Here is an 11239-nt window from a genome sequence, read left to right as displayed (position 1 = left end):
AATCTTGTGTAGAATTGACAATGACAGACACTTAACTGAAAGTACAAAGCATCATGATATTGTATTCATTTCATAGTCAAGTACAATGCTTTATAGGCTTTGAGTTGTTCCACTCTCCTCACTGTGCATATGGGATTCAGGACAGCTCCTCTTGGAGCATACATCATTTGTCTATTTCTCAACACCCCCCCTCAAATGATGAGTCCCTACACTTGCTGGCTTTTGCCCCCCCTTCATGATGACATGGCCCGGAAGACTAGCTCATAGGCAGCCTAGTCAAGTTAAAGCTTGAGACTTTACATCTTGGCATGAGACTTTACATCTTGGCAAGGGTTATATAAATCAAATTCACTAACATATGAGAGATACAATGAAAGTTCTTCAAAACAATCTGTCAGAGTTGTTGATGGTAGTGGAAGCATATTCTTCTTCTTCTTTTTCCTCCATGTATTGGTTCTGGTGATGATCACTTTGCAATTGTTGGGCTCTCTTCTTGTGGAAACATTCACTGGCTACATGGCCAGTCTTACCACAATAGTGACATGTAATCCGATCCTTGTTATTGTTGTTGATGAATCCTCGACCTCTTCCTTTAGGTCCAACAGCTCCTTTGGTGTACAAAAGATTTTCCCTAGATGATGAGACATTGTCTTTTGCATTCTTGGTTTTTACTTTGCCTTCTTCGTCGAGTAGTGAGTGCTCAATATCTTTAAGTGTGAGGCTTGGAACATTACTCAAAGTGGACACAAGATTTTCATATGGATCCTTGTTTACACTTGCAAGCAGTACGGCTATTGCTTCATCTTCCTCAATATTCTTTTTAAGAGATGCAAGTTGAGTTTTTAAACTCTTAAACTTATTAATGTGTATGGTCATAGAAGCACTGTCTTTGATATCCAGTTTATAAAACTGCATGAGAAGTTTTACCTTTGAATTCTTTGCTTGAGTACCAAACATTTTATCAAGTTCCTCCCAGGCGGTTCTAGCATTTCTAATGCCAGATATATGATGTAACACGTCATCACTTAGTCCCCAGGCAATGATGCCTAGTGCCTTATTATTCATCTTCTTCCATTCTTTGGATTTGAACTGTTCTTCTTCAACGAACCCGTCTTCATCATCTTCCTTCTTGTTATCTGCATCATCTTCAAACAGGTCCCACAAGTCTTTCCGCATTAGGTGATACATGGTCTTTTCCTTCCAGGCATGGAAGGCTTCTCCATTAAACTTTGCTATTTTCTCAAGCTCGGCCATGTTGCTAATCTTCAGTTAACCAGCAAAAAATTGTATTTTAATGTGTCAAGAGACACAAGAGAATCAGTGTCAAATTGACACTAGTTGAGTGTTAATGGATACTAGTCGGTACTTGATCTGCTTCCTCTTAGGAACTTCGTGGGTGGCTTCTGAGCTTCCTTGGACACTTCTAGACTAGTAATGAGCTTCAGAGAGTATTCCTCAGTGATCAAAAATCACTGTTGATGATGGTAATGAGAAAGAGGAATAAGGTTTCCAAGCTTCCAAATTTCTGGATATGGCTTCCTGGATTAGGGTTTTTGTAGCAGCCTGGTTTTTTGGTCTGTGTGCATTACACACTTGATCATTCTCAGAAATTTTTACATGGCCATGAAGCTTATGTCATGGGCTACAAAAGCCCTATGGTTGCTGTGTCGATTGCGCTGCGTGTTGTGCGTGCAGCTGTACGAACCGTCACGCAGTTTCAGACTGCGCCGTTTCTGGAAATCGCGCAATGCTGCCTGCTGTGGATGCTAATGTTGCTGTCCGATGTGATAGGCTGAAGCGCCTGGAGCAAGGGAAGATACTTCTAGAAGGATTCACTTGAAGATATGGCCCGTAGAGAGAGATCCAAGTGCTCCAAGGTGGGTAGGTGCAGTCTGGCTATGGCTGCCACAAGGTCCAACTGAGATTTGAAGTTGAAACTGGAGGTATGAGCTGAATGTGGGCTGGTTAGAGATTACCAGAGGTGAAGGGAGACTAGAGATTCAGAGTATGAGCTGTGACATGCCCAACTGGGCTCTGATACCATGTTAAATGATGCGGATCTAGGACATGACACAAGCTATGGTGGATCAAAGATGAAGACCAAGTTCATAATGACATGGACAAGTAGAGATAAACTATTACACAAGTGAATTAGGTTCCAAGATAGATTAGCTTGGACTCATAAACACAATCTTGTGTAGAATTGACAATGACAGACACTTAACTGAAAGTACAAAGCATCATGATATTGTATTCATTTCATAGTCAAGTACAATGCTTTATAGGCTTTGAGTTGTTCCACTCTCCTCACTGTGCATATGGGATTCAGGACAGCTCCTCTTGGAGCATACATCATTTGTCTATTTCTCAACAGGGGCCAGTTTCTGGCTATCTGTGGGTGCTGTACATGAGTTTACAGCAAAGAAAAATGATGATCAATGAAGAAAAACGAGCTCTTATTTATAGGAGAGGGGAGATCTAGTACAAAAGGGGAAAGTGGAGTAGCACAAGACAAGTGTCCAGCCACATGTCATGAGATGTGACAAGTGGTGGGACACTTGGAAACTTGTGTGACAAGTGTCTTGACACTTGTCTCTTCTCTATGGCCTTCCTTTTTGGGTTGAATACTGTCAAGAATAGAAACAACCAAATTTAGTAAGCACAGTCAGAGTACAGAACTTACTATTTTTAGAATGACATCCCTATTTTTTAGGACTAGCATTTTTAGGCTAATTCGAGGCTCCTAAAATTTAGGGACCTCCTAAAATTTAGGGACCCCCCTAATATGGGTATCATATGAAAGCTTTTTCCGTGTACATCGCAAAAATGGTATCCGAATCTTCATGTGACTTTCCTATGCAAAGAAATGTGCATTTCAAGCTTTCAGTCCACACATGCACATTATACAAGCATTTCATGATCATGCCATCTTGTTGATTGTAACTGTCTGTTCTGGTGGATCTAGCCCACACTTCAAGGCATCAATCCTTTCTGTGTGCGAGTCTAACCCTGATATGCGTGAGTTCTAGTCACAGGCACCCAATCGGGTAATATAGGTGGAAGTGTGAACTATCTTTTCTCTAACCCACCGCGTGGGTCCACCATAACCTGTGACCACTCATCAGTGGCCAGCTCCAATGCACTTTTCTTTATATCTAATTAGTGCAAAGGAAATAAATTTAATAAATCATTATATAGACAAATTAATGAAAAAGGATACAAATTCTGTTTCTATAGAGTTGTGACAGCCCTCAGGCTTTTATTCAGCTGTCCTCAGCTGAAAAGCTTCTTGATATTGCTGTAGAATATTTGGGTAATCCTTCATGAATTTTTCATCTACCCACTGTGCATCTGTTGTGGGTAGATTCTTGAATTTTAGTAAGAATTTTCGTGTCACAAGGCCACTTCTCGTGGTTCGATCCTTGAGAAACAAAATCTTTTCAGGTTCCAAGAGTTGCTCTGTTTCTTCAACTTCTGGGGGATCTTCAGTAATGGGTTCCTTTGGTTCTGGTCCTATGTAAGGTTTTAGCAAACTTACATGAAAAGCATTGTGTATTTTCCAATGAGTAGGAAGCTCAGGTCGATAAGAAACTTCATTTTTTTTCTCAATCACTTTGAAGGGTCCAAAGTATCTACTGGAGAGCTTTGGAAAAGATGAATTTTGACCAGAACCTTGTTTGAGCCTGCTTTTATCAAACTTTAGCAAGACATATTGACCTTTTTCAAAAGGCAAAGGTCTTCTTCGTTTATCTGCTTGCTTCTTTTGTCGCTCTTGGGCAACTTTGATAGTGGCTCGAACTTGATCCATTGTGGTTTTTAAATCTGAAGCAAACTCATCAGCAGCAAAAATCTTATCTTTAGTGCGAATAATTGGAGGAGGAATCACTTTACCCTGTACTATTTCATTTGGAGCTTTCCCTATGGATGAGTGCACTGTATTGTTGTAAGCAAACTCCAATAATGGAAGATATTTCTCCCATTGTGACTTATGTTCACTAACATAAGCTTTCAACATATCCAAAAGAGTGAGATTCATCACCTCTGTTTGGCCGTCAGTTTGAGGATGAAAAGCTGAGGAGAACTTTAAAGTGGTTCCCAAATTCTCAAATAAAGCACGCCAAAAGTTACTTGTGAATTTGGAGTCTCTATCTGAAATGATCTCAGAAGGCATACCATGTAATCTGAAGATATGTTGAATGAAAAGTCTTGCAGCTTGTGCGGATTTCAATGTTTTATGACATGGAATAAAATGTGATTGTTTGCTGAATCTATCAATTATGACCCAAATCATATCATGACCTTGAGGTGTTCTTGGAATACCTAAGATGAAATCCATTGTGATAGATTCCCATGGATCTTTGGGCACTGGAAGAGATTGCAACAATCCTGGAATCTTCTGCCTATCATATTTGGATTTTTGGCATACCAGACAAGCTTCAATGAAGTTATGTGTATCTTTTTGTAATGTTGGCCAATAAAAGTAGCGCTCAATTGCACTTAGAGTGGCTGCCCTCCCTCTATGCCCTGCATAAGGGGGTTCATGGCTTTCTTTAAGCACCTTTTGTCGAACAGGAAGAGTGACACAAAGGCGATTGTTCATGAGAAGGTAACCGTCTTTGATGGAATAATCTGGATGAGAACCTCCTTGCTGTAAATTTGACCAAATTGCTGCAAAATCAGTATCTTCATCATAAGTATTCTTCATTGTTTGAAAATCTTCATGATGAGCCACTGTAATAGTTGCAATGCGAGGCACTCTAGAAAGTGCATCAGCAACTACATTTTGTTTCCCTGGAGTGTACATAATTTGAAAATGAAACATAGATAAGAAATTTTCCCATCTTGCATGTTTCTCCTGCAAATGCTTTTGAGTCTTGAAATACTTCAAGCTTTGATGATCGGTTTTAATAAGGAATTCATTGCCTAAAAGATAATGTTTCCATATCTTTAAAGCATGAACCACTGCTAAGAGCTCCTTTTCATAAATGTCATACCTTTTCTCCACATCATTTAGACGGCGGCTTTCAAAGGCTACGGCATGGCCTTCTTGATTTAGCACTGCACCAATACAATCACCGCAAGCATCTGCTTCCACCACAAATGGTTTTACCAGATCTGGAATGATAAGAACAGGTCCAGAAGTAAGAGCTGTTTTCAGCCTTGTGAAGGCTGCCTTCTCTTTTTCCTTCCATTGGAAAGAGATCTTCTTCTTTGTAAGGTCATGAAGTGGAGAAGCCATATGTGCAAAATGCTTGATGAAGCGGCGGTAATAAGAACATAAGCCAAGAAACGATCGCACCTCATGTACATCACGAAGATGAGGCCATTCTTGGATTATCCTGATCTTTTCAGGATCCATCTGAATCCCTTCAGAAGAGATGACATGCCCAAGGTAATTTATTTTATGCATGAAAAATTCACTCTTTTTACCATTTATCAAGAGTTGATTTTGTTGTAGTAATTGTAGAACAATTTCCAAGTGTTGATGATGCTCCTCTTCATTCTTGCTAAAGACAAGAATATCATCAAAGAAAGTACCGACATATTGTCGATGCTCTCTAAAGATGCGCTCCATCATTCGATTAAAGGTGGCTGGTGCATTGGTTAATCCGAAAGGAACCACCAAGAATTCATAAAGACCGTATGAAGTGCGGAAAACAGTTTTGTGTACATCTTGTGGTATTACCCTAATTTGATGATAACCACTCTTTAGATCAATGCGGCTGAAAACATTTGAGCCTCCTAGACGATCCAAAATGTCGTCAATTCTGGGAATAGGAAACCGATTCTTCACAGTGATTTTGTTGAGGGCTCGATAATCAATGCACATCCTGAATGTGCCATCTTTCTTTTGAACAAGAAGAACCAGTGAACAAAATGGTGAGCTACTTGGCCTAATTAGCCCACGGTTGAGTAGGTCTTCGACTTGCTTTCTGATTTCTTCTTGTTGAGGACGGCTCACACGGTATGGTGCTATATTAGGAGGAGAACTGCCCGGGATAATATCAATATGATGGTCTTCTGGCCTTTCTGGGGGAAGCTGATAAGGAAGATCTTTCGAAAAACAATCTTTATACTTTTCCAAGAGCTGATGTTGCTCTTGGTTTTCAGCATTCATATTATCTTTTACATCAGTGACATAAAGCAGACAACATTGAACACAATCCTTAATTGCTCTAGAGACTTGCATATGGCTTACCATAGGTATGGTGTCTCCAGAAACTCCAGCTTGGATCTCGTACTTCTTGCCTTTGTTGGTGAGTTCTACCTTCTTTTTCTGAGAGAAGATCGTTGAATCTACTCTATGATTCCAGGGCATGCCAAGAATCACATCGCAACCATCAAGGTCTCCGATATAGAAGGTATCTTCGTCACTGTAGCCTTGAATTTGAAACTTGAGCTTGCCAATGTAGGGTATCACAGTCTTCACTGTGTCACCTTCATCAGCATTCAAAGCTTGGCGAACTTCTGCCGGAGTGTCCATCTCTTCATTCTTTAATCCAAGCTCTTTAGCTAATTGCAAGGAAATAATATTTTCATTCGCCCCAAGATCTATCAAGAATAGTGCTTGCTTACCTTGCAACTGTCCCCAAGCTTTTAATAATTTGCGCGTCTCTGGAGTGTGAGTTGTGTTTGCAACTACATCACTGATAGCATTGATTTTCACTGGCGACTTAGGCTTGTTGTCAGAAACCTTGCTTTGTCCCTTGTTTGGACATTGCTTTGCTATGTGGCATGTTTGTCCACATTTAAAGCACTTCCCTTCTTTCATGAAGCGTTGCTTTTCTTCTTCAGAAAATTGCTTTGCTTGTGGGTATAGATTGGAGCGAAATTGAGGAGCATTAGGAGGTGCATAGGGCTTCATCTTCTTTTGATTTGATGGCTGCTTTTGCCACTGTTTTTGTCCTTCATTTGGGGCTGAATACTCCTCATCATCAGCTACTCTCTTCTTATCATTCTTTTGGAATGATTTGTTGCCATTGTGCTCCATTTCCCATGTCTCAGCATGGTCAATGAGTTCCCTGAGACTAGAACAATGATAATGATTAAGAGCAGTACGAAGTTTAAAATGCAAACCTCCTTGAAACTTCCTAAGCTTTTCCGAACTGCTGATCTTCTTGAAATGTTGGACCTTCAAAAGTAGCTCCCAAAATCTCTTGGTATAGTCACCAAGTGACTCATTTTTCCTTTGCCAAAGCCGATCCCATTCCATTTTTACATCTCTTTTGAAATGAACAGGAAGAAATTGGCTTTGTATCAGGCAAACAAAGGACCGCCATGATTTTGGGGCAGCATGATCATATTCCAACCCCGTCCACCAAGTATGGGCTAAGTCGGTTAGATGTAAAGCTGCAAACTTAATCTTTTCTTTTTCTTTATACTTGTCACGACCATACAAAATTTGAAATTGACGAATAAACTTCAGAAGAAGATCAGGATTTCGGGAACCATCATACATACTGAACTTGATCTTCTTTTCAAGTTGAGATAGTGACTTAGTCTTCTTCTTCTTCTTATGCCTTCGTCCATGCTCAGATCTTGAGGTTGAAGATGATGAAGTGCTTGATGGGGATGAAGATGGAGACGAGGGTGAAGAATGTCGACGCCTTTGACGATGATGAGGTCTTCCACGAGAAGGGTGTGACTCTTCATTACTAGAAGAGGATCCATCAGAATAGGCGCCAGATGACTTTGAAGAAGAGGATGAGCTTCGACGCGATCTCTTTCTTTGTCTTGAAGTAGAATGGGACTGCCTCTTAGAAGTAGTTGGACTTCTTGATCGGCTCCTTTCATTGGTATGGCTTTGTCTCCTTGAAGTAGATGGGCTTCTTTCCTTGAATTCTTTGGGATTCTCAACTTTTTCTAGTTTGAGAAGTTGCTCACGAATTTGCTGATTCTCCTCTCTAAGACTTTGAATGGCTTGAAGGATAGCACTCGATTGATCCATTGAGACTAAAGAAAAAAAATATGCTCAAGCACTCAATGCAAGGGCTGAAAACAAACAAACTTATAGTTGTAAGCACTACCAGTGTTGGGGGTGAGAACCAAGCCAAAGCTCTGATACCACTGTAAACGCCCCGAACAACGTAGTATGCTTAACAATTATGATATTCGCTTGTTTTCGAGATTTAATATAAAAGAGAATGAACACTTAAAGCTGAAAATGAAAATTACTCACAAAATTACAGCCATGAAAATGTAAAAGTAATGGAAACAAGATTGAGGGTTGAAGATGGGCAACCCCCCCCGAAGGAATGTATTTCTGCTCAACCCAAGTCCCTTAGGGAAGAGCTCAGTTACAATCAACCTGAGAGTGAGGAGAAGTAATTCTCACTCTCACAAGATCATGCAAAGATGTACAAACACACATGCATTATCTATTATGCGATGATAAGAACTGATTTCTTTACAGTATGAGAGAAGAAAGAGGGGAAATCAGCCTTTCTCCATCGTTGATCAGCCTTACATGGATAGGGCTTGCTTCTTGTTGCTAAAATGGAAGAAAGAGCTCGAGAAGGAGGTGTTGTAATGAATTTATAGGCTTGCTGTCCTGTAAAACAACAGCGATAGAAGAGGGAATATGGAGGAATTTGATAATGGAGAAGTGGGGGATGATGATGGGGATGGATGGGGCCAGTTTCTGGCTATCTGTGGGTGCTGTACATGAGTTTACAGCAAAGAAAAATGATGATCAATGAAGAAAAACGAGCTCTTATTTATAGGAGAGGGGAGAGCTAGTACAAAAGGGGAAAGTGGAGTAGCACAAGACAAGTGTCCAGCCACATGTCATGAGATGTGACAAGTGGTGGGACACTTGGAAACTTGTGTGACAAGTGTCTTGACACTTGTCTCTTCTCTATGGCCTTCCTTTTTGGGTTGAATACTGTCAAGAATAGAAACAACCAAATTTAGTAAGCACAGTCAGAGTACAGAACTTACTATTTTTAGAATGACATCCCTATTTTTTAGGACTAGCATTTTTAGGCTAATTTGAGGCTCCTAAAATTTAGGGACCTCCTAAAATTTAGGGACCCCCCTAATATGGGTATCATATGAAAGCTTTTTCCGTGTACATCGCAAAAATGGTATCCGAATCTTCATGTGACTTTCCTATGCAAAGAAATGTGCATTTCAAGCTTTCAGCCCACACATGCACATTATACAAGCATTTCATGATCATGCCATCTTGTTGATTGTAACTGTCTGTTCTGGTGGATCTAGCCCACACTTCAAGGCATCAATCCTTTCTGTGTGCGAGTCTAACCCTGATATGCGTGAGTTCTAGTCACAGGCACCCAATCGGGTAATATAGGTGGAAGTGTGAACTATCTTTTCTCTAACCCACCGCGTGGGTCCACCATAACCTGTGACCACTCATCAGTGGCCAGCTCCAATGCACTTTTCTTTATATCTAATTAGTGCAAAGGAAATAAATTTAATAAATCATTATATAGACAAATTAATGAAAAAGGATACAAATTCTGTTTCTATAGAGTTGTGACAGAAAGAAACGCTCCTAGGTAGACCCTTCAAAAGGGCGACCAAGTGTGAGGCCGACTATGTAGTACAGAGGATACACCTGACACTACCGGGTGTGAGGATAGTCACAACCTTTAGCAAGGGTGACCTCATCAAACCTCGAGGGAAAGGCAAGCAAGGTGCTGACATAACAGTCAAGCCTACAAACGAGGGCGAGGACTTGTTGGAAGAGTTGATACAAGCACAAGTCGAATGAAGAGAACCAGTGAGTGAGGCCATACTTGAAACAAAAAGGTCAGGAGACAAGGCCAGGGATAGGGTTTGGACTTACAAATATCATAGAAGACCACGAAAGGAGCCCAAGCCTTATAGGCGAAGGCATCGATGGGGAGCTAGCACAACGCCACGATGGATATCCAAAGCGTTGCTACATGCTCAAGGGTATTACGAAGGCAAACGATGGATTTGGGTACCAAGACCCCCTGTTAAACCTCCCTGGTCGACTGAAGGCCAGGTCATATCAAGAGCAAAGAAGCGTAGGAGGAGATCTAAACGGAAAACCAAGCCTCAAGTCAACAACAATGGAGTGACAGAGCCCCTCATGGTCGAAATCAAGGAACCAAACAGGACCAATCGGAGGGTAGATCTTCAGCCTAGTGTGCTTGACAAGCAGACATCAGATGTAATCGTTGAGGATGCGCAAAAGCCACTAGCGCCCAAGGAGCCTTTGATCCCCCAAGAGGATAGCAGGCATCATAGGCACAACATTGCTCATGGCAAGGTTAAATTCTCAACAAAGCAAATAGCAAAATCATCTAACAGCCACGAGCAAATCGCCCAACCAGAGTCAAAACCACTTAGGAGTCCCAAGTCTCCTACACCCTCTTCCCCTAAACGGACACACAAAGCACAACACTCGTCAAGTGAGGCTACTCAATCCCAATCTCTACCTACATCAGAGCTTCGAAATGTCCAAAAGGCAAGACACGACACCAACCTTAGCTCTCAACCTAAGGATGTGCCTGTGCAATCCACCGTGGCTAGCTCAACCGCTGCTCAATCTGCACAAGTGAATACGCAAAGGGCAACAAAAGGCACGACCACTTTTGATCTGCCTAAGGACTTGACACCGCAAGCTACCAATGGTAGCCAGTCCACTGAACTAGCCACCACTACTTCCAATCAGAAATCACAGCAGTCACAGCCCTTGGCCGTGACAACGCCCCTTGTGGAACATGTCCTTAGTAGTTTACCTGTGGAGGAGGTGTCGCAACCAACTTCCTCGACAACTCCAGCACTTTCAAAGTGCCTAAAGCCTAGGACGGAGGAGTTAAACGCAAGGGAGTTGGTTGAAAAGCTAGACTCTTCGAAAAGGGCGGCAGTTGTGCCCTCACAACCGGGCAAGGCTATTCAGCAAACCATGGCTTTGTCCCATAAGGACACACTAGAGAAGGGAAATGCTGAGGCCCGACCAAGCACATCAACGGTCGATATAGCCCAGGATCCTAAGTCGTTGAGAGAGGCACCTTCATTGACCAAGAAAAAGAGGAGAAAGTAGAGAAAACAGCAATAGTTGCAGGTGGTTGTGGACCCCAAGAACATTGAGACGAAGGGCGCTGGAGAGCTGATGAATAAAGCATCGAGTCCATCCACCAATGAACCCACTGATGCCTCTCCTAATAATGGTGAAACCTCAGACACATCTGTGTGCTCTGACAAACCAAAGCAACAGTTGCCATCAACAGTTGCTTGCAACACT

This window comes from Lygodium microphyllum, chromosome 19, assembly GCF_053477565.2.
Source record: "Lygodium microphyllum isolate KBCC chromosome 19, Lygodium_microphyllum_v1.1.10, whole genome shotgun sequence".
NCBI classification, from domain to species: domain Eukaryota; kingdom Viridiplantae; phylum Streptophyta; class Polypodiopsida; order Schizaeales; family Lygodiaceae; genus Lygodium; species Lygodium microphyllum.
The sequence above is the reverse complement of the archived record's forward strand: the minus strand, read 5'-3'. Positions refer to the sequence as shown.